A 26,029-nucleotide genomic window follows, 5' to 3' on the forward strand; every position below is an offset into this window, starting at 1 on the left:
CTTAAAGAGCATCCTTGTGATGAGGTTAGACAACATTTGATGGCTAAAGTACAACCTCAGAAAGAATAGGTGGAGTGGACTTCTCAGGTTGAGATTATATAGCCATAAACATACTTAGTTTATTTTGGAAGGATTTGACTCTAGTCACCACTTTCCACCACTACCAGTACCAGTACTTCTACCACTGCCACCATTGCCACCAATTTTACCATCATCTATCCTTAAAAACACTTATTTGTGTGGATCATATGATGTTTCTCTTCAAACTACAAAACAGATAGGATATATAGTAATTCACACTCCCCCCCCCCCCCCAGTAAACACTGCATTACTCAGGAACTTAAAAAGTTCATAAGATTGAGCACCAAGAAAAAAAAAAGTTCATAAGAAAAACAACAACTTGGAACTGTATTGAGGTCTGGATCTTAGACCAAATTTCTCTTTCCCCTTTGTCTTCTTGTTCTTCATGGTTATTGTCACTTTTTCTTCACTCTTTTCAAATTAAGAGAGAACTCAATTGAAAGGAAGAGAGAAAGATAGAACGGCATTCTCCATGCCCTTTAGAATCCAGAAAGGTTGGGTTACTGCTGCACTGATTTCACTCCTTCCACCCAGGTGTGCCCCTTTGAAATAGACAGTTGTATTCCCAAAGCTAGGACTATTTCCCCTACCAAACTCTGCCCTGCAACCACTAGGAGAAGCTTGGCACGGTAGTCCAGAGGGAAGTGGCACAATCCAGTGAATTCAAATGGTTGGGTAGAATATTTTTTATTGTCAGAGTTCCCTTCATTAATTCACCTGTTTGCTCTGACCTGGATTCTATATTTCAGGATCCTGGGAACAACATACAGAGTAGGCTTCAGAGGTGACTCTCACTGCTTTCTAAACTATAGTGACTAAGTTTCTGTTACAGATGCATATTATAGAGGTGGGGCAAGGATGGCATCTTGAACTCTTGTCCTTGACCTGTGGATGAGTTCTCACAACTCCCTCAAGATTCTCAGGCATTCAACCCATGCTCAATGAAGAAAATCACAGGCAAGTAGAGATATTATGGCCAAAAGCTAAAGTCCCAGAGCTTTCATCCCAACTTCCTCAGTCCTGTATTAACAAAACAAGGATGTGATTAAGTTACCAATCCTGACTCCAATTGAATATTTGCCAAGAATTCCATGCTTCCACCTCACATAATATGTTTTATTTTTCTTTTGGGGATTTGTTTTCTGAATCAGTTTACTTCTTTGTGGTTCAGTAATCACTGCATGGAATTCTCTTCATCTTTCATCCTTCATCATTAGAGGAAAAATACAGTATCATTTTCTGGTGAGAAATAAATATCTTAAAATGAAAGACAATATTTAGTGACCAAAAAAAAAAAAATCTCACCAGAGTACTACTTTTCTGATGAGTCAGAACTGGAAGTGATTAAGTGCTCTGCTCACCCTCATGCTCATTTCTCCAGTTTTATATATACAATCAAGCATCCTTTTAAAAGAAAGTGGGAGAGGACTGCTTAACAAATCTTTTTAAGTGAGCCATAGATAAGTACGTTGGCTTGAAGAAATGCTTAGAGAAAATTAAAAATATTTATTTTATTAAACTAATATTCCCTGCTGGAGATTAAAGTCGCAAGTTGAGACCACAACTGGAAGATATAGAAGATATGGAAGAGCTTTGTAACCATTTTGCTTCTATTTCCTTCGTCTCTGACAGTCAACTTGAATTTGAGTAGCAGATACTAAATGCTTGTGAGTGTTCCTTGGATACCTGAGGTTGGATGTTTGAATAAAAATACTCTCAGCCTGACTTTATTTGAATTAATGTATATATTTTTATTACTTCAGAACCAAAAAAGTCCTGAGAGTGTTGAGGTTGACTGAATTTTTGGTATTTTGTAGAGAATTGACATTTTAATCATTTTATTGAGAGGTTAATGGTTTATAGTTTAGTTGTTTACATATAGGTATAACATCTTATCTCTCCATGATAGGTGGCTGCAAAACCACTCACTCCTAACATAGGTTTTTTTCTACCATCATGCACTAGGACCCTAAAGTGCTCCACCTGCCCCCATGCAGAGTCCTTTGCTTTGATGCAATACACCAAAGTTAATCCAGGTTTTACTTTGGAAAGTTTCTAATACCATCTCATACTGTATTTCATTTAAAAAACAACAACATTTAAAGGCAGTGTTTAGGGCTTGCTGTTTTCACTCTTAGCCCTTTGAGAAGTCTACCAGTGAACCACCGAGGGCTCTCAACTCTTAGCTATTTGAACCTGAACAAACTCACCTGGCTTTTCTTCAGTTTGGTCATCAGTATCATCTTCCTTGATGTCCAACTGCAGCACTTACTTTTTGTTATTTTAAATTAATAAAAGAAGGGACATCTGGAGTGCAGACCTAGTACACTGAGATAGTTCTGTTTAGTGCAGTAGCCAGATAGTAGCCTCCATAGTGACATGCTCTGAATTCTATGAGCATATGTTATGTTTCAGGCAATTGACTGAAGAATGCCATACCATTATTTCAAAAAGGAAGACAGCTACTGTTTTTGCAGTGACTATAATGACTATCATCTTGCAGGTGAGGTTATTGACAGACCAAAGATGTACAGTGCTAACTGGAAGTGGGCAGGGTTGGGTTGCTCCTGACACATATAGTTGGTTTTCAACTCTAAGTGTAGTGAAGCCTTTCTTACAATGGAAAGAGTTCTGGCTTTGGGTGTTTCCAGGTGGCCTTAAGGCTCCCGGTGACAATAGGAATTGGGTGCAAAAACTCAAGGCTAGATGCCCATCTTTTCCCATTTTGTGGAACTTCCAGTACAAAACAACCATACCTTTTTGAGTAGACTTTTCCATGGAACAGAGAGTATGGGCACACGCTCAATCCAGTCCCCAGCATGCCTTCTCACAGAGGCTCTTCGACCAGATTACAAAGACTGGGAACCTGGCCCGGGATTGTTAATATTTTCTCAAAAGTTCCTTTGGCTTCTTTCAGGGTCAGATCAGTTTCAAAGATCGCTGTCCGGGTGGGAAGCAGCTGAAGTTGTAGCTGGCCTGAATGCATAAATGAAGCCTCACAGCGGAAACTTTCCTTCTGAGTTGAAAAGTCAGTGGAATATTCATCGACATGTAACATGAGCACAGGATGCCGAGTCAGTGTCAAAACTGTGTTCCAAACCATACTTGCTCTTTGTGAAACTGATTCCTCAGGGAGCAAGGGGTGGGGGGAGAAGGTGAGAGGGCGGAGTGGGGCCGCTTTGAACTGGGGTACTGAGGTCAGGCTCCCCTTCTCTTTGGAGGGAGGTCTGCTCCCTGTGGGCATTGGAGTAGCAGGAGTGGGAGTCAGTTCTTTTCTTTCTGAGAGGCCCATGTCTGTCTCAGATGTGGAAATCTTTCCTTCATATTGCCATCTGATTTCGTGCCTGAGAAATAAAAATTTGCTGGGAAGCTGGATGGAGATCAACCTACAGTGCTAGGAAAGTGTGGAAATGATGCCATTTGCTTTTCCCCAGAAAGTCTCTTGATCAGGATATTGACTGAAGAAATCATGGCGGCAGAGACCCTAAAGAGCCTTCTCTTCAGATATTGGAATTGCATCTTAACACAATGAACCAAAGGGCTCATCTGCCGATGACCCAAATTTCCTTTTTCAGAATGAATAAACCTCTCTAGTGTTTCACCTCCTAGGGAGCTCTACTCAACTGTAGTTAATGTCAAAATTAAGATTTAGCAAACCCCCCGCCCCCACCTCCAGTGTTTTAAATGAGGTATATGTCTGGTGTCTTGGTTGATTAGAACTCTGTGTTAATGAGGTCAGTTCAGTTCCCAGGAGGGCTGCTTCATTCAGTGTGGTATTCCTTCCAACACCTGTCAGGCCCCCAAAGTGAACACTGGTCACCAGTGGCCTTCTGAGGAGTAATCCACACACATTCCTCACCATGTGTGGAGAATAAGAAACTCAGTGCAGATGCCTTGAATTCACTTGTAACATGACAAGGACCCCAGGGGGTGACACAAGGGTACCCTGGGGGCTACCAGGACTTCTTAGAGATTGCGGATGTGCTGTAATTTCTGGGTGTGGCTTCCAGCTTTGAGGCAAATGGGAGGTCCCAAGTTCAAGTTCAAGGGGACCACCTTCACAGAACAGTAGGAAGTTGGATATTTCCTCTAGAGGCAGACCCAGGGGGACTCTTAGGGGAATACTGTTGAGTTTTAACTTATCTTTTCTTTAAAAGATGGATCCTTTCTGGACTTTCTGGTTTGTATCTCATACAGTCATGCAATGAACACATGGGGTCATTTGTTCTACAGTCAGTTGTTGGGGCCATTTGTCTCAAACTGTTGGGAGCTGCAGTCGCTGAGAGCGTTAGGAGCACAGAGTACTCTCACTTTTATGTGTCTCTTTCCACTTTCCAAAACCACTTTTCCAGGTCCAGCTCCAGTTCTGTGGCAATATAGCATGTCAGCATGATCCCTGATGCTTTTGATATCCTTTGAAGTCACTTGGTGTGGGGAGCAGTGACACCTAATGTGCTCCAGCTGTGTCTGGTGGCCTTCACTGTGAAAGCCAGTGCACCCCATTGCCTGTGTCCTATTTACAGTCTCTTCTCTAGGTCAGAGGCCGCCTCTGTTTTCTCACTAAAATTACATCATTCACCATACCCTCATGACCTAATGCACTGCATATGAGCAGATCAATAAATGTTTGCTCAATGAATGAACAGGTGCAGGAAAGACTGAAGTGTTGAACTGGTGCCATTGAAACAAGGTCATATAAAAGTTGTTGGGGGTCAGGTGGTAGTGTACTTGGTTAAGCACACAGCACTAAACACAAGGACCCACAAAGATCTGGGTTCAAGTTTTGGATACCCAACTATAGGGGGGAAACTTCACAAGCTGCAAAACAGGTCTGCAGGTGTCTATCTTTCTCTCTCCTTCACACCTCTCAATTTCTCTGTCCTATCCAGTAAAATGGGAAAAAAATGGCTCCAGGAGCAGTAGATTCATAGTGCTAGTACTGAGCCCCAGCAATAAGCTGAGAGAGAGAGAGAGAGAGAGAGAGAGAAATAAGTTGTCAAGGGGGTTGGGCAGTGACACACACAGCTGAGATAATTTGTTACCATGCCTAAAGACCCGGGTTTGAACCTCCCAATTAGGTGGGATGCTTCATGAGCAGTGATGCAGGTCTTCAGGGCTTTATCTATCCCTCTCCTCTCAATTTTTCTTTCTTATCAAATGAAATAGAAAGAAAAAAATCACCCCTAGTTGTGGTGAATTTGTCATGCAGGCACTGAGCTCCAGCGATGACATTGGTGGCAGTGAAAAAAAAAGTTGTTAGGCTGGCCAAGTAGCTCACTTGGATAGTGCACTGCTTTGCTATTTGTGCAATCTAGCTTGGGACCCAGCCCCTATAGTGTTGAAGAAAGCTTTGGTGCTGTGGTTTCTTTATCCTCTCCCTGTCTGTCTACTTCTTTGTGTTTGAAAAACTCATCCTGGAGTGGTCAAGCTCTGGAAATGAAAACAAAAACAAAAGGAATGTTAGTTTTTTTTTTTTGAAAAGACACTTGCCCCTCTCTATTTCACAGGGCTACTGTCAGAACTAGATGAAGCAATGCATTTGAAGACTACAGTGCAGTATGTGACTGTGTGGACCTAATTTGTGGTAGGGGTGGAGGATGTTGTGTCAGAGGAATTGTCTACCACAGACAGATGGACTGAGCAAATGGGTAACATACCCACAGGACTTGGGTAAGCTTTGTCAGAGGAAGGATAGGGGGAGCCAGATTTGGGGAAGGGAGAAGGTGTCATAACTTAGAGATGTGTTGCTTGGAGCAGGTCACCAGGAATAGACATGGTGGGACAGCTCTGTAATGTGAATCAATTAGCAATAGAGGGGACAGGATAGCCAGATTGTTCTAGAGACCAAAGCGGCTGGCTCAGGGGTGGTGTGTGGCTCTTCAGGGGGAGGAAAGTGGCACAGATACCCCCTGAGCATGTCTCCAAACCAGGGAATCTGAAGTCCCTGCACACAGTATGTTTTCTCTAGCCAGAAGAACACCTGTACTTTCCAACAAATCCCTGCAGTGTCCTTGCCAGGAAAGGCAAGCAAAATGCATAGCCAGGTGACAATGAAATAAAGATGAAGCCCTACCAGTGTGGGTATGGTGCCACTTATATAAAATCGCATATTCATATATATATTTCATACTAGTTGGTGACTCACCTGGTGAACATGTCGCCATGTGAAAGTACTGGAATTCAAGTCCTTGGGTGGGTGGGTGGGGAGCTTAAGAAGAAGTGGAGCAGTGCTGCAGGTGTCTCTCCTTCTCATTTACCCCCTCTTTGTCTCTTACCTTTATCAAAAAAGAAAGAAAGAAAAAAGGAAAAAATGGCAGTTGAGAATGTTGGAGCTGTGTAACATCAAGCCTTAGTGATAGTGATGGCTCTGTGTGGATGTGTATGTATCTATATCTATCAGCATAAGTATATATTATATTATATTATATTTATTATATGTTATTGGATAGAAGCAGAGAGAAATTGAGAGCAGAGGGGAACATAGAGCGGGAGAGACAGACACCTACACCCCTTCTTCACCACTTGTGAAGCTTTCTCCTTGAAAGTGGGACCAGGGGCTTGACCCTGGGTCCTTTTGTACTATAATATGTGTGCTTAACCAGGTGCACCACCACCTGGACTCAGTAAATAAATATATTAATAAAAATGTGTCAGCACATCTATACACGTATATAGCATTGCATCATTTTATGTAAAATGTGAATATAGGTGATGCATGCATATGAATGGTAATCTCCAAGGAATGGTAATGAGATGGGACAGGGAACAAGAATTCCCTTTGCTTTTCATCCTTGCCTTTTTTCTCCAACTTTGTATGCTTTAAATTTTTTTTAAAAGAACTTTATTTGTGGGGGTCAGGCTGTAGTGCAGTGGGTTAAGTGCACATGGCGTGAAAATTGACCAGCGTAAGGATCCTGGTTGGAGCACCCAGCTCCCCACCTGCAGGGGGGGAGTTGCTTCACAAGCAGTGAAGCAGGTCTGCAGGTGTCTATCTTTCTCTCCCCTTCTCTGTCTTCCCCTCCTCTCTCCATTTCTCTCTGTCCTATCCGGCAACAACAACAATAATAATAGCCACAACAATGATAAAAACAAGGAAAATAACTAACTACATAAAATATTTAAAAAAAATATATTTACTTGATAGGACAGAGAGAAATTTAGCAGGAAAGGGGATAAAGAGGGAGAGAGACAGAGAGATACCTGCAGCACTGCTTCACCACTTGTGAAGCTTTCCCCCTGCAGGAGGGGACCTGAATCTGGGTTTTTGTGCGTTGTAAATGTGTGTGCTTTACCAGATGTGCTACTGCTCAGCCCCTTTTTTTGATTCTTTCTTAAAACAGTGTTTCATGTTACAAATATATATTCCTTTTTAAATTGGAGACCAACTCCATGTGGAAATGAGAATTTAAGACAAAAGAGATGCCATCGGGGCTGGGTGGTGGCACACTTGGTTGAGTGCACACATTACAGTGCTCAAGGACCCAGGGTTGAGCCCCTTGTCTCTACCTGTAGGGGAAAGCTTTGTGAGTGGTAAAGCAATGTTGCAGCTGTCTCTCTGTCTCTCTATCACCCCTTCCCTCTTGATTTTTGGCTGTCTCTATCCGATAAGTAAATAAAGATTTTATATATATATATTTAGAGGTGCCACCACCCTCCCCTCTGTGGGAAGGTGGTGGGGGGGGTTACTGGGAAGAAAAGCTGTTTTGGGATGCCACTGGAACCACAGAAAAATCTTGAGAGTGGTACTTGCTTCCTGTTGGGGACCAGGCTCCTGGCCACTACACTTAAGTGACAAGAGAAGCCTGGTCTCCTTGGTAGGCAGGACCTGGCCAATAGGTAAGGGATTTTCCAAATGTCTTCCTTTCAGATGAAGTAAGCTTATCATCACCTCCAAGGAAGGAGGTGTAGATGTATTTCAGGGGGAGGAACTTGAGCTTGGAGACAGGAATGACGAGAATCTCCCTCTTTCAGCCTCAGAGCTGACACTTCACAGAGGATCTGATTAGTATATATATTTTTTCCCCCACCCTGGTTATCGCTAGGGTTTAGTGCCTGCCTGACTTCACTGTACCTGGTGGTCAGTTTTTTTAGACTTTATTTACTTGATAGGACAGCAAGAAATAGAGGGGGAAGGGAGATAGATAATGAGAGAAAGAAAGAAAGGAAGAAAGAAAGACACATGCAGCACTGCTTCACTGCTCATGAAGCTTTTACTCGTCAGGTGAGGCCTAGGAACTTGAACCTGGGTCTTTGTGCATGGTAACATGTGCATTTAACCAGGTGTGCCACTGTCTGGCTTCAGTAGTCAATATTTTGATAGAGGTTGAGAGGCAGAGAGGGAGGGAGAGAGACACAGAAGAAGAAAAACCTGCAGCACTGCTCAACAAATTCTGAAACTTCCCTCCTGCAGATGGGGGCTTGGGGCTTAAACCATCCCATATGCAAGGTAATGTGTGTGATCTACTAGGGGAACCACCACAAAGCTCCTGATGACGGTTTTATGTTATTTTCCATCCTGTGCCATTTGAATGCCAGGTGTTGTTCTAGAACCTGGAGACAAAGTGAAAGCATATCCTTGTTGGCCATATGTGTGGCTCGTGTTTAGATGTTTGAGTTTTACCCTAAGAGAATACTTTGGTAATGTGTGCTTAGATCCAACTTAGAGATACAGCACTGAAGCTTCAACTGAGCCCATGGAGAGATGTGATACATAAATGCAAACTGAATAAATGGACTGATAGTCTATATTTATAAGTTATACATCTATTTATCTATCTATTCATCTACCTATATATCTATATCTATTCATCTATCTATATCTATCTATTATAGATCTATCCATTCATCTATTCATCCATCAGTCTATCTATCCTTCTATTCATCTATCCATCCATCAGTCTATCTATCCTTCTATTCATCTATCTACCTGTTCATCTATCTATCTATCTATCTATCTATCTATCTATCTATCTATCTATCTATCTATCTGTCTATCTATCTATCTATTCATCCATGTATCTATCTAATTTATCCATCTATTAACTTTATCATCTATGTGTAGACTTCTTAAAATTTTTTTATTATCTTTATTTTGTTTATTGGAAAGAGACAGCCAGAAATCGAGAGGGAAGGGGGTAATAGAGAGGGAGAGAGACAGGGAGACACCTGCAACACTGCTTCACCACTTGCAAAGCTTTTCCCCTGAAGGTGGAGACCAGGGGGCCCGAACCTGGGTCCTTGTACATTGTAACACTTGTGCTCTACCAGGTGCACCACCATCTGGTTCCTCTGTGTGTGGACTTCTGAGACCAAATTAAAGAAAGCTACAACCTGGGTTCTAGCTCTTTAGATAAGTGGCAGCTGTGGGAAACATAAAGTTGAATTTGAAATGGGCAGATGCCTTGGGGCTCGTGTGAGGGGGAAGGTTAGACATGGGTTTTGAGGTTGGGTAGTTCTAGATTCTAGTCCAACTCTGCAGCTCAAGTCTTAGGACTCGCCAGATGTTTTGGGTGAACTTTTGAGGCCCATTTTCCATCTTTAAGGTGGAACTCATAAAATTGACCTGCAATAGGAGCTGGGTGTTGCTGCAACCAGTGAACCACACAAGTTACTATGTGCAAAGACTGGGTTCAAGCCCCAGTTCCCACTTGCAGGGAGGACTTTCTCTTTCTTTCTCTCTCCAGTGCTGCAGGTATCTTTCTCTCTCCCTCTTCCATGCCCTCCCTCGCTCCATTTCTGTCTCTAATATAACATCAAAGAAATAATTGGTGAGGATTAAATAGGAGAAACCAAATATCCAACATACAAAGGCCACGCAAAGAATATTAGCTTCTTCATTCCTATACCCTCTAAAATATTTATTTATTTATTATTGAACAGAGTCAGAGAAAAATTGAGAGGGGAGGGGAAGCTAGAGAGAGACAGGGACCTGAAGGTGGTGCACTGGGTTAAGAGCACATATGACCATGCAGAAAATCCAGGTTTGAGCCCCTACTTCCCACCTGTAGGGAAGACAATTCATGAGTTGGGAAGCAGGTCTGCAGGTGTCTCTCTTTTTCTCTCCCTCTCTACCTTCCCTTCCCTCTCAATTTATCTCTGTTATATCAAGTAAAAAAAAAAGTCAAGTTGAAAGGAAAAAAAAAAAAGGAAAAACTGGCCGCCAGGAGCCATGGATTTATAGTGCTAGCACTGGGCCGCAGCAATGACCCTGGTGGTGTGGGGGGAGAGAGACAGAGAAACATCTGTACCCCTGCTTCACCACTTATGAAGCTTCCTCCCTGCAGGTGGGGACTAGGAGTTTGAACCTGGGTCCTTGCACACTGCAATGTGAGTGTTTAACCAGGTGCGCCACTGCCTGTTCCCTCACTCTTGTAACCTCTGTAATCTAGCAAGTCAGTCCCCAAATGAGTAGAATCTCACTCATTTATTGTTGATGGGACAACCAAGGGGATATTAAATTCCTTTGTTTGCTTTGGGGCAAGTTGACTTTACAGCTGAAGTGGGAGTGGAGGGGTGGGAGGAGGAAGGAAACTTGTAGGATCTCAAACAATGAGCCTTTTTCAAGCCTGCACTGGACTCGGATTTCAAAGAATCTTCTTATTAGCATACTTCCTTATAAATGGGGTACCACTCATCAAATATTTATAAGCTGTTGCCTGAGAAGCCAGTCCGGTGCTCTGCCAGCCTGGGGACATTTCCCACGTGCACTGTGGGATGGCATAGGCAGGGAGACCTTTAATTTCATGACATGGTTTGGGGGCTCAAGCTTGAGTGGTGCTTGGCATGGTTTCTCGGGGCTCTGGGCCTGTGCTGGAGCCTTGCAGGACTCCCACATTGCTGGCCCTTGCAGGCAACCCCCTTTGAAGCCCACAGGAGCTCTTTGAATGGAAAACATACACAACAGGGTGTTGATGCAAATAAGAAGCAGGCTTGATGGACATGTGGCATAAAGGTGTTTCTCACCTCCAAATATCAGCTCTTTAACCTAGAGACTATGAAATAAAAAACAGCATTAAATAAAAGAGCCCCCCCCACCAAGAAAAAGAAGGAAAAGAAAAACAACCCTACAGCATATCACTGAAGCTCCACCAGCCATCTATTTGCTCAAGAAATGATAAACCTGCTAATTACCTGAGAGTTTTAATTAAGTAACAGATATAGGGAGCACTGGCCTCTTGTTTTTCCTCAAAACATATCAATAAAATAAACATTCCCAATTCCAGGGCAACTTACTAAGTGGGAAAAAAATAAACATTATTACCTTTTGAAATATCACTCACTGAGTGTGATCACTTAGAAAAATATCCCTATTAGAGATGGTTTTATATATATATTTCTTTTTGACTTGGAAATGCAATTGCTATTGAAGCACAGAGCTGTGATTTGTAGACAGGTTAAGTAAATTAAATCACTCACTGTCGGTTTTTTTTTCCAATGGCTTTAAAAGTTAAAGGTAATTTGCAAGGGAAAATGCTCCAGTTTGAATTGGTTTGTAATATCTGTTAATAATCTCTCTGAAAAAAAAAAAAGCTCGATTATTCACAATCCTGTCCTCCAGGGAATTCCAGTGTGCTAGTAGGAAAAAAAAAATTGAAGTCTGAAATGTCATCAGCTCTTGATTTCTTTTGGAAGTAAAAAGCCCTGAAAAAATAAATTGTAGAAGGCATACCAGTGCACAGGACAATCACTTTGATGAATAATGGCTGTGTTTTTCATACCTAAAAAATATGCAACAATTGCTATCCAGCCTGCCAAATTACCGTGTTGTCTTTGAATGACTTGCTCTGTTTATTTCGCACATAGATTGAATTCTTCCACATATTTATAGATTGTTGATGTACAAACAGTATAATGTTAGGTATGATTTTGACTATATGCATTGCATTTACCTCTTGGAAACACACAAGGTGTTGTCTCAGTACAGGTCTATAGGTATTGCAACACAAAATTCAAATAATAGATGACCTGCTTCCATCCTGTGCTGGATCCTGGGACAGGTACTATGAGTGGAGGTGAAAAGACTGTGCTTACTATTAGATGATGGAGCAAGGAAATACTACACTAAAGGGGGGACATTTTCTTCCTCCACCCTAGTTGGCTCTCAGCTTTTGACTGGAAGCAGGGGAGTCTTTGTAAGACTATTAGATGCTGGTCTGGCTGCTATAAATAGCTAATCTTAAAAAATTTTTTTTTATATTTATTTATTTATTTCCCTATTTGTTGCCCTTGCTGTTTTTTATTGTTGTTGTAGTTATTGTTGTTGTTGTTATTGATGTCATTGTTGTTAGACAGGACAGAGAGAAATGGAGAGAGGAGGAGGGAAAGACAGAGAGGGGCAGAGAAAGATTGACACCTGCAGACCTGCTTCACCGCCTGCGAAGTGAATCCCCTGCAGGTGGGGAGTTGGGGGCTCCAACCGGGATCCGTATGTTGGTCCTTGTGCTTTGTGCCACGTGTGGCTACCTCTTGACTCCCAATAGCTGATCTTTTTCTTTGAGGAAGACTTGAATTTTCCCAAGCCATTGGCTACAGGTTAACTATATTTCATAAGGAAGCACATCCTAGTAGCTTGTGATCTCCTTTCATAGAATCAAGTTTGGTGGCAAGTCGGGCAGTAGCACAGCGGGCTAAGCGCAGGTGGCACAAAGCTTAAGGGCTGGCAAGGATCCCGGTTCGAGCCCCTGGTTCCCCACCTGCAGGGGAGTCGCTTCACAGGTGGTGAAGCAGGTCTGCCGGTGTCTATCTTTCTCTCCTCCTCTCTGTCTTCCCCTCCTCTCTCCATTTCTCTCTGTCCTATCCAGCAACGATGACATCAATAACAGCAAAAATAATAACTACAAAGACAACAAAAGAGAATAAATACTTATTTTAAATAAAAAAAATCAAGTTTGGAATATGTGAGTCTATATATCAACAGTTCCCTCATTGTTACTATAATTTTACACACTGAATCCTTAGCTTTTTTTCCCCTCATGGATTACTCACTTCTTATCAAACTGCAACAGTTTAAGTGTTTTGTTTGGCTTTATTTATTTATTTTCTTTCTCCCCCGCCCTTGAAAGGAAAGACATGCTTTTCCTCTTAGCCCAGCTGACTGATAAATCAGAAGTTCTTCCTACTATTTTCTGCTCTGTGACATCAAGGAAGCAATCTGACCACAGGTAAGAGGAAACCACTGACAGATTTTAATAAAAACATCTCAGAGAACTATGATGGCTACTTTTGGGAGGTGGGAGGGTGGGGAAACAACTTGTGGTGGGTGTGGTGTGGAGCTATACCCTATAATCTTATTATTAATCACAAATGACAGGAGTGGTGGCAAGCCTGGTAGAGTGCAGATGTTACCTTACTCAAGGATGTGGAGTCAAGCTACTGGTTCCCACCTGCGGGGGTGGGTGGAGGGTGAAGTGCTTCACAGAGCATTGGATCAGTGCTGCAGGTGTCCTTCTTCCTGTCTTCTGCTCCCTTTTAGTCTCTCTCTGTCTCTCACACATTCAAAATATGACCACTGGAAACAGTGGAGTCATGTAGGTACCAAGCCCTAGAGATAACCCTGATGGCAAATATATATATAAATATATCATTTTTTCCCTCTGTTAGTTCCTCCATTTACTTCACTTAAAACATAAATCAATATTTGAATCTTTTTGGAGAGGAATTTTACTGGATTCTACACATGAATGATTGCAAAAGGCAGAAACACGTGACCTGGTTTCTTATTCTGGAAGTAACACATTCTGTGACCTGCCCCCCACTATGGGTCCTCTCCTGTTCCAAGATTAGAACAAGCATTTAGCTAGATTTCTTGATGACTCTGAGGATGGAATTCTCCACCCTCACCCCCCTCCAATCCTCCTCAAACAACCACGGTCCTGATTTCTGACAACATGAACTTGTTACCTTTTTTTTTGTTTGTTCTTGAACTTCACACAAATGGAATCCTGGCCTGTGTACTTTGGTGTCTGGTTTCATTTCCTCAGCATTATGTTTGTGGACTTTCTCTATACTGTTGTCTATGATTATAGTTTATTTGTCTTGCATTTCCTCCCCTTGTAGTCGTTGCATATACCAAAGTTCCCTGTTTTAGCCTTGTTTGAACACTTGAGATGTCTTCAGTTTTAGGCTATTTTAGGTGTGTTGACTAAAATGAAAAAAAATGAAGGTATAGGGCACGACTCTGCTTAGCTTCAATAATATCAGCTTTCCAAAGAGGTTGTTTCTTTTTTCCTCTCCTGCCTACAGCTTTCTACTATTCTCCATTCTTTTTGGCATTGATGTGTCCAGTCTTTTTGATTTTGGTACTTTTGGTGGTATAGAGTTTAAGCTCATTGTAGTTCCAGTCTCATTTCCCAGGTAATTTCCTTGAGAAAATTTTCATGTATTTTAGTACTTTGAATCTTTTCCACATCTTTTGGGAATCAATATTTCATTTTTCCTCTTTCTTCCCATCATATTATTTCTCTTATTTATTAGAGACACCTATATATTCTAGATATGAAACTATTTTGGTGACATAACCATAAATATTAAATACTGACTTTTTGTCCTCTGCATGGTGTCTTTGCTTTAAAAGACAGCTTTAATTTAACTTAATTTTTAAAATTTATTTATTGGGGAATTAATGTTTTATATTCGACAGTAAATACAATAGTTTGTGCATGCATAACATTTCCCAGTTTTCCATATAACAATATATCCCCCACTAGGTCCTCTGTCATCCTTTTTGGACCTGTATTCAGCTTTAATTTTATATTTATCATTATTTCTTCCTTATAGGAGTGCTTTCTATATCTTATTTTTAAAATGTTTATCTATTTATTAATGATATATATAGAGAGAGAGGGAGAGGGGGAGAGAGAGGGGTGAGAGAGGGGCATCCTTTTGGCATATACTATGCCAGGAACTAAACCTGTGCCCCAGGAAGTTTTATGATAGCACTTGTAATATATATAAAATTAGTGTTTTAATAATGATTTACAAGATTGTAAGTGTACAGGTTTATAGTTCTATACTGCACTTACCACTAATGCTCTGTGACACCTCCCCACCTTCAATGATAACCACCATAGTTCTCTTAGACACAATAATACAAATTTTTTTTTTTTTTTTGGCCAGGGTTACTGCTGGGGCTTGGTGCCTACACTACGAATCCACTGCTCCTGGCGGCCACCCTTTCTCCATTGTTGTTTTTGTTGCTATTATTATTGTGTTTGTTCTTGTTGCTGCCATTGTTGTTGTTGGACAGGACAGAGAGAAACTGAGAGAGGAGGGGAAGACAGAGATGGGGAGAGAAAGACAGACACCTGCAGACCCACTTTACCGCTTGCGAAGCAACCCTCCTGCAGGTGGGGAGCTGGGGGCATGAACTTGGATCTTTGCTCCAGTGCTTGTGCTTTGCTCTATGTGCACTTAACCAGGTGCGCCACTGCCTGGGCCTCAGTACAATCTCTTATATCGCTGAATTCAGTTCAAACAATTCTGATGGAATCTGAATTTTACAGAATGGGTTGACAGTGAGGATGTCTGAACAATTTACTTGAAGAATTTAAATAGGGGGAATAACCCCCCCACTTAAAAGGCAAATTGCCCAATATCCCCCCTTTCTCTTATTAATAAAAGAGTTTACTCAGAAACTCTTAAGAAGTTCAGTAAGAGATTCATAAGGATCATTAGAGTCTCTACCAGGCATTCACTTTCACTTTGTAAAATTGGCTGTCCCCTCAAAATGGTATCACACGAAAACGGACTTTCTGGGGCTCATATATGTGAATGGGTTTTAGTTACACAGTGGTGCCATTCATTTTATTTGGCCCATTTATTGCAAGGACATTCTAAATTTGGTCTTAATTATTTTTTCCTTTCACACAAATATTTTGTGGGATCTTTTTGAACCCTGACTACTTCCTTCTTGCCCTTTCAAACAGAATCCAGGAGTGTTATTTTTTGTTCTGTCCTAATTAAAATAATTGCTTGGTTCCTTTTAACTAGATTCATGCAGTTATTAGCTTAATACATGGATGGGTGCCATGGAGTGCTTGAAATGCAACATGAAGAGTGATCATGTAGCTTCCCATGGAAATGATTCTGTGGTGCCAAGGAGCATTATTCCCTTTCATGGACACTTTATAAGGGCTTTTAGTAAACCTGGTTCCCCCCACCCAGACCCTGACTAAAAGACTATTAAGTGAAAGAATAGTTCTATTTTCTACATTAGGACAGTGAACTCAGTACGGTTTAAAGAGGGAGCACTTCATCTGCTGGGTGTAGTATAAAGCCCTGAGGGTCTGGTTTTAATCTCTGCCCCTGCTTTGTCTTTCAGAATAAGGGCGATTGAAACTGAGTGCTCCAGCCCCCTCTTCCAGTTGGTATTTACCAGAGCCAGCAGTGAAGGAGGAACAGAGTGTCCCCATATATGTGTCAACCAAATGTTTTCTGCCTCCCTTCTCCTGGACAGAAGCATAAAGGTCATGCTTTTGACATCAAGACTATTCTCAAAGTTGATGCAGACCAAGGGGTGGTAGGCAAAGACCTGTAGGTGGAAATTGATTTGTTTCCCTGTCTTTGTAAATAAAGTTTTATTGGTACACAGCTACAGGTATTGGTTCATGTATCATCTACTGCTGTTTTGCACTGCAGCTTGAGTTAGTTGTGTTGGAAGCTGTTTGGCCTAAAAAGCCTGAAATATTTGCCATGTGATTTTATCATATTACATTTGCTGACCCCCTATCAGAATCTACCTCTAGAGTGTTAAATATTTCATGGTGAAAAATACATTTCTAGGTCTCTTAAGAATGGTATTCATTTGAAGATAAGCTGAGGTTCTTTGGTAATGCGCTTGTGTTACAGATTTACAGACAGGAGGAGGTGAGAATGATTGGGGTATGAAGTTACAGTTTGACAAAAAGTTCTGAAAAAAAAAAGTTCTACCATTATTGTTTCAGTGGCAAATCCTTGCTCATAGCTGGGATTTTCCTTGTTCTCTTACTGGAGGAGAAGGTCCTGACATGGCCAAAACTCCTTACTTAGAGCACACATTTAATAACTACTTTAAGACCTTATGATCAAAAGATGGGCACAGTATGTCCCAGCTGGTAGTGGAATAAAGTAAGAAAATGTTAATCCAAGTGTTTTCAAACCACCAAGTGCTGAATTAGTGGCATATATATCATGCCATGTAGTGTTAGACCTAAGTTTTATTTTTTGCCATTTGGGCTGTTGATGGGATTGATGATGTTGATGAGACTCAGTGTTTGTACATTCCATCATTTCTGGTGGATGTTTTCTTTTTCTGACAGAAGGTGAGAGAAGGAGTAAGAGAGGGAGGAGAGACACTTGCAGCACTTCTCCATCTCTTGTGAAGCTTCCCACCTGTAGGTAGGGACATAGAGCTTGAACCAGGGATCTCACACAAGATAAAGTGTGCCCTTACAGAGTGTGCTACCCTAAACCTCCTAATTCTAAACTTTTAGTAGGTATTCTGTTAAAACACACACAAACGCACACATCTGTCACTGTGTTGGAAACATTTTGTAGAGAGGAAATAAATCTTTCCACATAGAGTACCAGTCAGCTAAAATTGGTAACTTTCATTTCCTCAGTGTAAAAGCTGATTTTTTAAGTGATTAAGGAAGGTTCTGGAAAAAGTTGAAACTGTAGGAGCCATGATTGTGCTACTGGTGTTGATGGTACTACCATTATTGTACTCAATGTTCTTAATGGGTTTTGCATACTACTTCAGGCTCCCTAGTAAGTAGGACTTGAGGAAAATTTCATGTGCTGTCTTTTTTAGAGGATAGCTCAGTTCAAGAATTGGGCTGTCTGAAATGAAAGGAGCAAGGGTGTGTTATTGCTGTAACTCTAGTGTGGCATGAAACATAATTGATTGCTCAATCTTCTGAATGGTGGTAGGTTGAATATTGACCTCCAAAGACATGCTTACACCTGAACTGGCAAAGTAACTCACTTGGATAGTGTGCTGCTTTGTTATGTTCATGGCTCAGCTTCAACCCAGCTCCCACCACACTGAAAGAAGCTTCAGTGCTGTGGTTTCTTTCTTTCTCTTTTGGCTCTCCATCTCATTCTACCTGAGAAAGTTAGCCTGGAGCAATGAAGTTCCAGAGTGAAACAAACAAACAAAAAGAAAAACTCTTCATCCTAATCCTTAGGACTCTTGTATCCTTACCTGATTTGCCAAAGAGTTTGCTGGTATGATTAAGTATCTTATTTATTATTATTTTTTACTTCATTGATTTCTGTTGGGGCTTTGTGACTGCTCAATTCTACTCCTAATAGCCAAATTTTATTTATTTTTTTGATAGACCATGAGAGACAGAGAAGGAGAGATACCACTGCTTGTGAAACATCCCCTTTGCACATTGCTCCATTGTTGTGACCAAGAGCTTGACTCTGGGTTCTTGCACACAATAACTTGTACCTTCTACTAAGTGAGGTACCCCCTGGCACCATGATCATGGACCTTGAGTTGGAAAAAATCCCTTGGTTATTTTGTAGACCTGAAATCTCACTATCAGTGCCTTTGTAAGAAGGTGTCAGAGGCAGATTCGACACATGAAAGAGGCAAGAGCAGTGTGGGGACCTGGTCTATATCTAGGTTTGGGGACTTTGTTAGGAAGTGAACTGCCTGGAACGGAATTAGAGAATATTATGAAAGGAAAGGTCTCACCCGAGTGATAAAGCTGAAGGGTTGTCATTCCACACCTGAAGTCTCTGGACATAGTCTGAAGTGAAGCATGCTGGGGTGGCACTTGTGTTGAATAGGTTGCGATCGGTGGATGCAATATTATTTGATATTAATTTAGAGAAGCATACAGGAAAGTGCGCCCCACCCTAAGGTTCCAGGACTGGGGGAAATATAGGCTCTATAGTGGAAATGTGAGGTTCCTTCTGTCTTAGGCTTTAAGAAGACAATGGACAGTTATTGTTATCATCACATTATTTGGTAGTTGGGTTAACTTTGAAAGGTCCCTTTGTTAGGGTTTGCTGTATAATACCCAGCATCTTGTATATAGCAGTGCCACCAGTTGCTTCTGTTCTCCGTGGTCTAGGCTTTTGAGAGAGTCAACATATCAAGGACTCATCCTATGTATTAAAAAGACTGAGTCTGTGTTTTAAAAAGTTTGAGACATACGATCAATTTTTCCCCTCTCATATTAAGTAAATAGTGATTTATATGACTACAATTTAATAGGAGTGTACATAAACACCATTCCAACCACCAAAAGACTGTGTCCCATTCCCCCCCTTCCACCCCAGGAAGCTGAATGCCCACCCTTCCCCTCACCACAGGGTTTTACTTTGGTGCCCTACTCTCAATTTAGTCAGATCCTGCTTTTACTTTCCCTTTCTGTTCTTCTTTCTCAACTTCTGTTGATGAGTGAGATCATACCATACTCATCTTTATCTTTTTGACTTAGCTCACTTAACATAATTCCTTCCAGCTCTGTCCAAGATGGGTCAGAGAATGTGGGTTCATTGTTCTTAATAGCTGTATAGTATTCCATTGTGTATATATACTACTACTTTCTCAGCCACTCATCTGTTGTTGGCCACCTGGGTTCCTTCCAGGTTTTAACTACTATGAATTGTGCTACTATGAACATAGGTGTGCCCATCTTTTTGATTGGGCATTATGAAATCCTTGGGGTATATCCCCAGGAGAGGAATTACTGGGTCATATGGAAGGTCCATGTCTAGCCTTGTGAGAGTTCTCCAGACTGCTCTCCAGAGAGTCTGGACCAATTTATATTCCCACCAGCAGTGCATAAGGGTTCCTCTGTCCCCACAGCCTCTCTAGCATTTGTTGCTGCTGTCCTTTTTGATGTATACCATTCTCACAGGAGTGAGGTGGAATCACGATGTTGTCTTAATTTGTGTTTCTCTGACAATCAGTGACCTGGAGCAATTTTTCATATGTTTGTTAGCCCAAATGTAACTTTTTAAGAAACTCCCCTAACCACAAGTGGGTACAGGCACATATGGTCAATGGATGGAGAAAAGGGGGTGTAAGAGAGATTCTTGAGACTTAAGAAACTGTGCTTAGTGACAGCTGACACCAATTTGGTAGTTAAGCATTAGGGCACATTGTCAGAGGAAGGAAAGTGGGGAATTTCGGAGTATTTAACCTGTGAATTCAGGAACTTCAGGATATTGAGCTACCTATAAGGATCACTGGGAAAAAAATCTGGCTGAAAACTAAATATGTGTGGGTTGCTCAGGAACTGGCATCTGGCTAGGGAAATAGATCCTGCTTGTTCTTTGAGTGCTCTGGAGAAAGCAGTTTTCCCATGCTTTTGTCTCCAGAGGCTGGAAACAGTAGGGAGACCCTAAACTAACATCACTGTTACCAGAATGGCCCAGCAACATGTAATAAACTCTCCCCTACCCTAACACAATATATAAACAGGAAAATCCAACACCATCGTCACAGCACTATCTGCTGGCACAACAGAAGATACACTAAATGAGGAAACTGAGAATTAACCACAGAACAGTGATACCAGAGGTACACATGACCAGAAACACACAGATATGGAAAAAAATTACAGAGATAGAGTTCAGAAATCTCACTGTAAGAGAGCTGGGTGGTGGCACACCTGATTGAGCACACACACTGCCATGTGCAAAGACCTATATTCAATTCCTGCAGTCCCCACCTGCAGCAGGAAAGCTTCAAAAGTGGTGGAGCAGTGCTACAGGTGTCTCTCATTCTCTCTCAATCTTTATCTCCTCCTTCCATCTCAGTTTCTATCTCTAACAAATGAATAAATAAAAAAAAGATATGGCAATGTTTTAAAAAAGATATGGCAATGTTTCAGTTAAAAAGAGAAAACTCTTTATGAAATCCATTAACAAATCTAAACTTAACAGACAGACACAAATTCAAGAACGGAGTTCATTTCACCAGAGTTATAAAAACCCCTCAAAACAGGGCTTCAGGGTATATAGGACACTAGGACACTTTTATTGCAGTTCAGGCTTAGGTAAGCAGGCCTAGCAAGTAGACTAAATCAGGTGTAGGAAAGAATATCTGCTCTAGAAGACACAAATACCACACTCGCTGAATTTAAAGCTGTTGGAGAAGTGAGGTTTAGGAAAAATGAAGCACTTCTACATGAAATAGACTCCATTAGAAAGTCTAATGTGAGAGAGACTTATTAGAATCCTTGAGAGAGAAGAAAAGGAGCAGAGATCATATTCAAAGAAATAATTGCACAAAATTTCCCACACCTTGGAAATGTTCAAAATATAGAAATATAGGAAGTTGAATGAACACTCAAGTTCCTTAACCTACATGGAACACACCAAGGCACATCATAGTAAAACTAGCCAAAAGCAAGGACCAGGAAAAAATATTGCAGGCTGCTAGGGAAACAGAGAACCTGACATACCCAGGTAGAACCATCAGGTTTTCATTAGATTTCTCATCACAAACTGTAAAGGCAAGAAGAAAGTGAAATGATATATTCAAAGTATAAAAGATAAGACCTGTCAGCAATGAATCTCTGCTGCTAAATTATTATTTTTTAAATTTTTTATTTAAGAAAGGATTAATTAACAAAACCATAAGGTAGGAGGGGTACAATTCCACACAGTTCCCACCACCCATTCTCCATATCCCACCCCTTCCCCTGATAGCTTTCCCATTCTCTATCCCTCTGGGAGCATGGACCCAGGGTCATTGTGGGTTGCAGAAGGTAGAAGGTCTGGCTTCTGTAATTGCTTCCCCGCTGAACATGGGCGTTGACTGGTCGGTCCATACTCCCAGTCTGCCTCTCTCTTTTCCTAGTAGGGTGGGTCTGTGGAGAAGCGGAGCTCCAGGACACATTGGTGGGGTCTTCAGTCTAGGGAAGCCTGGCCGGCATCCTGATGACATCTGGAACCTGGTGACTGAAAAGAGAGTTAACATACAAAGCCAAACAATTTGTTGAGCAATCATGGACCCAAAGCTTGGAATAGTGGAGAGGAAGTGTTAAGGGGGTACTCACTGCAAACACTAGTGTACTTCTGCTTTCAGGTATATATTTTGCAGTAGTTTATGGATACGTGTGAAGATATGCTCTCTCTCACAGAAACTGGTGTATATCTAGGTTTTGGGACTTTGTTAGAAAGTGAACCACCTGAGATGAAATTAGAGTATACTATGAAAGGAAAGGTCTCACCCGAGTAATGAAGTTGGAGGGTTGTCATTCCACACGTGAAGTCTCTGGACACAGTCTGAGGTGAAGCATGTTGAGGTGGCAATCATTGTGTTGGTTAGGTTGTGATCGGCAGATGCAATATTATTTGATATGGATTGAGAGAGGCATACGGGAAAGTGGGCCCTATCCAATGGTTCCAGGACTGGGGGAAGTAGAGGCTCTATAGTGGAGATGTGAGGTTCCTGCTGTCTTAGGGTTCAAAAGGACAATCGATAGTTAATGTTATCATCACATTACTTGGTAATTGGGTTAACTTTGAAAAGTCCTTTTGTTAGGGTTTGCTGTACAGTACCCAGTATCTTGTATATAGCTGTGCTATTGGTTGCTTCTGATCTACTTGGTCTAGGCTTTTGTGCTAAATTATTTTTTCACATATGAGGGAGAAGTAAAGATCTTTTCAAACTTACAGAAACTGAAACAATTACCAATCCTGCTTTCCAAGAATGACTGAGAGGAGTCCCAAATGAAAAGAAGGAAATGATTCCACCTCTAATGAGATAATCGGTAGTATACTAGAACTATGAAGACAACAATAGGGAAAACATAGACATAGGAAAGGGGAAGGCAAAATGGACAGAGCAATATGATCAAATGTTTGTGACCCAAAGCTAACTTGAAAAAAAAAAGTCTGTTGTAATTACTTTAAGTTAGTCACAATACTCTGTTTTCATTTGACTGATCAAGAACTCATGGTCTCGGCTGGCAAAGAAGCTCACTTGGATAGTGCACTGCTTTGCCATGTGTGCAACCCTGGTTCAAGCCTGGTCCTCACTGCATTTAAGGAAACTGCCATGCTATCGACTCCTTTTTTCCTCCCTTTGTCCCTTCCATCCCCCTTCCTTTCCTTCCATCCTCCCTCCTTCCTTTCCTTCCATCCTCCCTCCCACCTTTCCCCTTTATTTTCTTCTTTCCTTCCTTCCTGCCTTTCCCCCTCTCTCTTTCCCTTCCTTCATTCTCCCTTCTCTTCCCCTCTCCCTTTCCTCTTTCTCCCCTTCTCTTCCCCTTCCCTTTGTCCCTTCTCTCTTTCTTTCTCTTTTCCTTCCTTCCTTCCTTCCCCTCCCCTTCTTTTCTTCCTTCCTTCCTTCTTTCCTTCCTTCCTTCCTTCCTTCCTTCCTTCCTTCCTTCCTTCCTTTCTTCTTTTCTTTCCTTGTGAAAGAAAAATGCTGTGCTCCCAGCACTATTCTCTCTCTCTTTCTCCCTCTCATCTTCTTTGAAAACAAAAATAATAAAAAAAATGAGGTCAGGAAAGGTGGACTCATGCAGGCTGGGCTCATACCTGAGTCATGTGCGTTATTCAAGTGAATTATTTTACCAGTCTGCTGTGGTCTCTTTCACTTTATCACTCCTTCTGGAAAGAAGGAGAAGAAGAAAAAGGAGGAGGAGAAGGAGGAGGAGGAGAAGAAGGAGAAGAAGAAAGAAAGAAAAGAAAAGAAAAAGAAAGAAAGAAAGAGAGGAAGGAAGGAAGGAAGAAAGAAAGGAAATTGTTCCTCAGTTGAAGGCAGCTTTCCCAAGGTGGCTGTATAATACCAAGATCAGACTCAAGTGGGTCCATATTTCTACTCTTTTATGTAATAGGATGATTTTAAGACTGCAGGAGGGGAAAAGGGGACTTTGCAGCCCAGAGGTGACCTGAGGCCTAGTTTTGGCTCTTCAGGAGCTGGCATTGCAGGTTCTGTTTCAGTGAATGACATCTATTGGGATCATATCTGGCAGGAACTCAGGCCCTGCTTTATTCTGGCCTGTCCTCCACAAATAGCATGATTTGGAGTTTCTTGGGTTTAATATATGTTCACCAGGGGATTTATTGGGCAAAACCATGGAAGAGATATTGGAAAAGAGGGTCTTGGTATAGATTAATAGATTATACAAATAGTGAATGGCAGGAGTCCCTGAATACCTGCTTTGTTGAATCTAATTCAGCAGAAGAGTTAATCACATTCAGACTTCTTCTGGGCTGTCTATCCAGACCAAGTTATTCTTTCTACTTTTCTTTTTTCATTTCACTTCATTTTATTTCATTTCTTTCTCTCTCTCTCTCTTTTTTTGTCACTGGGTTATTACTAGGGCTCATTGCCTGCATGAGTCTACCTTTCCTGAAGTCATTTTTTCTTTTTGTTTTCTAGGAAGAAAGAGAAAGAGTGAAGGGACACACACACACACACACACACACACACACACACACACACACACACACAGAAAGACATATAGGAGGAGAGATTCCTGCAGAACCGCTCCACTGCTTATGTAGATTTTCCCCTATAGGTGGGGCCTGAGGGTTGAACCTAGATCCTTGCATATCATAATGCATGTGCTCTGCTGGGACTGCTATCATCCTACCTACTCCCAAAGATGTTCTTGAGTCCATGAAATAGGATGACATTTTATGAACTATTGTCCAATCTGTCACTAGTTTTTGTTTGTTTGTTCTTTTTGTTGTTAATCTCCCTCCCCTACTCTTTATCTCATTTAAGCAATAAGAGAGGTCAGAGCCTACTCATTGTTTTCAGGCAGGGAGGTGACAATGAAAATTGAGTCATTTGCAAGCCAGGCGGTGGTGCTCCCAGAAAAGCACACATTACCATATGCAGAAGTTTAAGTCCTTGATTCCCACTTACAGGGGAAAAACTTCATGAATGGTTGAGTGGTTCTGCAACTTTCTTTCCTTTCTCTCTTTCTCTAGCTCTCTTGCACATAGTAGTGTATCCTTGACCAGATGTGCCACAGTCTGCCCAATTGTCTTTGTTCTTTTTATTATTATTATTTTTTTATTTAAGAAAGGAGACATTAACAAAAATCATAGGATGGGGGGGTACAACTCCACACAATTCCCGCCACCCAATCTCTATATCCTGTCCCTTCCCCACTAGCTTTCCCATTCTCTATCCCTCTGGGAGCATGGACCCAGGGTCCTTGTGGGTTGCAGAAGGTGGAAGGTCTGGTTTCTGTAATTGCTTCCCCGCTGAACATGGGCGTTGACTGGTCGGTCCATTCTCCCAGTCTGCCTCTCTCTTTCCCTAGTAGGGTGTGTCTCTGGGGAAGTGGAGCTCCAGGACGCATTGGTGGGGTCTTCAGTCTAGGGAAGCCTGGCCGGCATCCTGATGGCATCTGGAACCTAGTGGCTGAAAAAAGAGTTAACATACAAAGCCAAACAAATTGTTAAGCAATCATGGACCCAAAGGATGGAATAGTGGAGATAAAGTATTGTGGGGTATTCACTGCAAACTCTAGTGTACTTCTGCTTTCAGGTATATATTTGCCCTGGTTTATGGATACCCCTTGTCTTTGTTCTTTCAACACCTGGGAAGGAGTCATTAGGACAGGGTATGAGTATGTCAAAAAGCATTGGACTCCCGAAGGGAAAAAGAATAGGGAAACTTCCCCAGTAGAGGAGATGGGATATGAAACTCATATGGTGGTGGGAATTATATGGAATTGTATTCTTCTTGTCCTACAATCTTGTTGATCATTATTAAATCACTAATAAAAAAGTGTTGGACCCGACTTCCTTGGGCAGAGGACCCCACCATGTATCCTGGAGCCCCACCTCCCCAGATCCCTGACCCACTAGGGAAGGAGAGAGATAGGCTCGAGGTATGGATCAATCTGTCAATGCTCATGTTCAGTGGGGAAGCAATTACAGAAGTTGGACCTTCCATCTTCTGCACCCCATAATGATCCTAGGTCCATACTTCCAGGGGGATAAAAATAGGAAAGCTATCAAGGGAGGCGAT

At 41.6% G+C, this 26,029-nt stretch overlaps 1 long non-coding RNA gene across 3 annotated transcripts in view; it reads left to right on the plus strand.

Annotated features, from left to right (window-relative positions):
* Positions 1-16,672, plus strand: part of LOC132537511 (uncharacterized) — a 47,867-nt gene extending 31,195 nt beyond the window's left edge. For 2 of the 3 annotated variants that reach the window (XR_009548974.1, XR_009548972.1), the window contains exons 3-5: positions 2,999-3,155; positions 13,143-13,241; positions 16,400-16,672. This is a non-coding gene — a long non-coding RNA (uncharacterized LOC132537511). Of the gene's footprint in view, positions 1-2,496; positions 2,585-2,998; positions 3,156-13,142; positions 13,242-16,399 lie in introns of all 3 variants that reach the window. The other variant, XR_009548973.1, reaches the window with a different exon arrangement.
* The last annotated feature ends 9,357 nt before the right edge of the window (positions 16,673-26,029 follow it).

Source organism: Erinaceus europaeus, chromosome 3 (assembly GCF_950295315.1).
Source record: "Erinaceus europaeus chromosome 3, mEriEur2.1, whole genome shotgun sequence".
NCBI lineage: Eukaryota > Metazoa > Chordata > Mammalia > Eulipotyphla > Erinaceidae > Erinaceus > Erinaceus europaeus.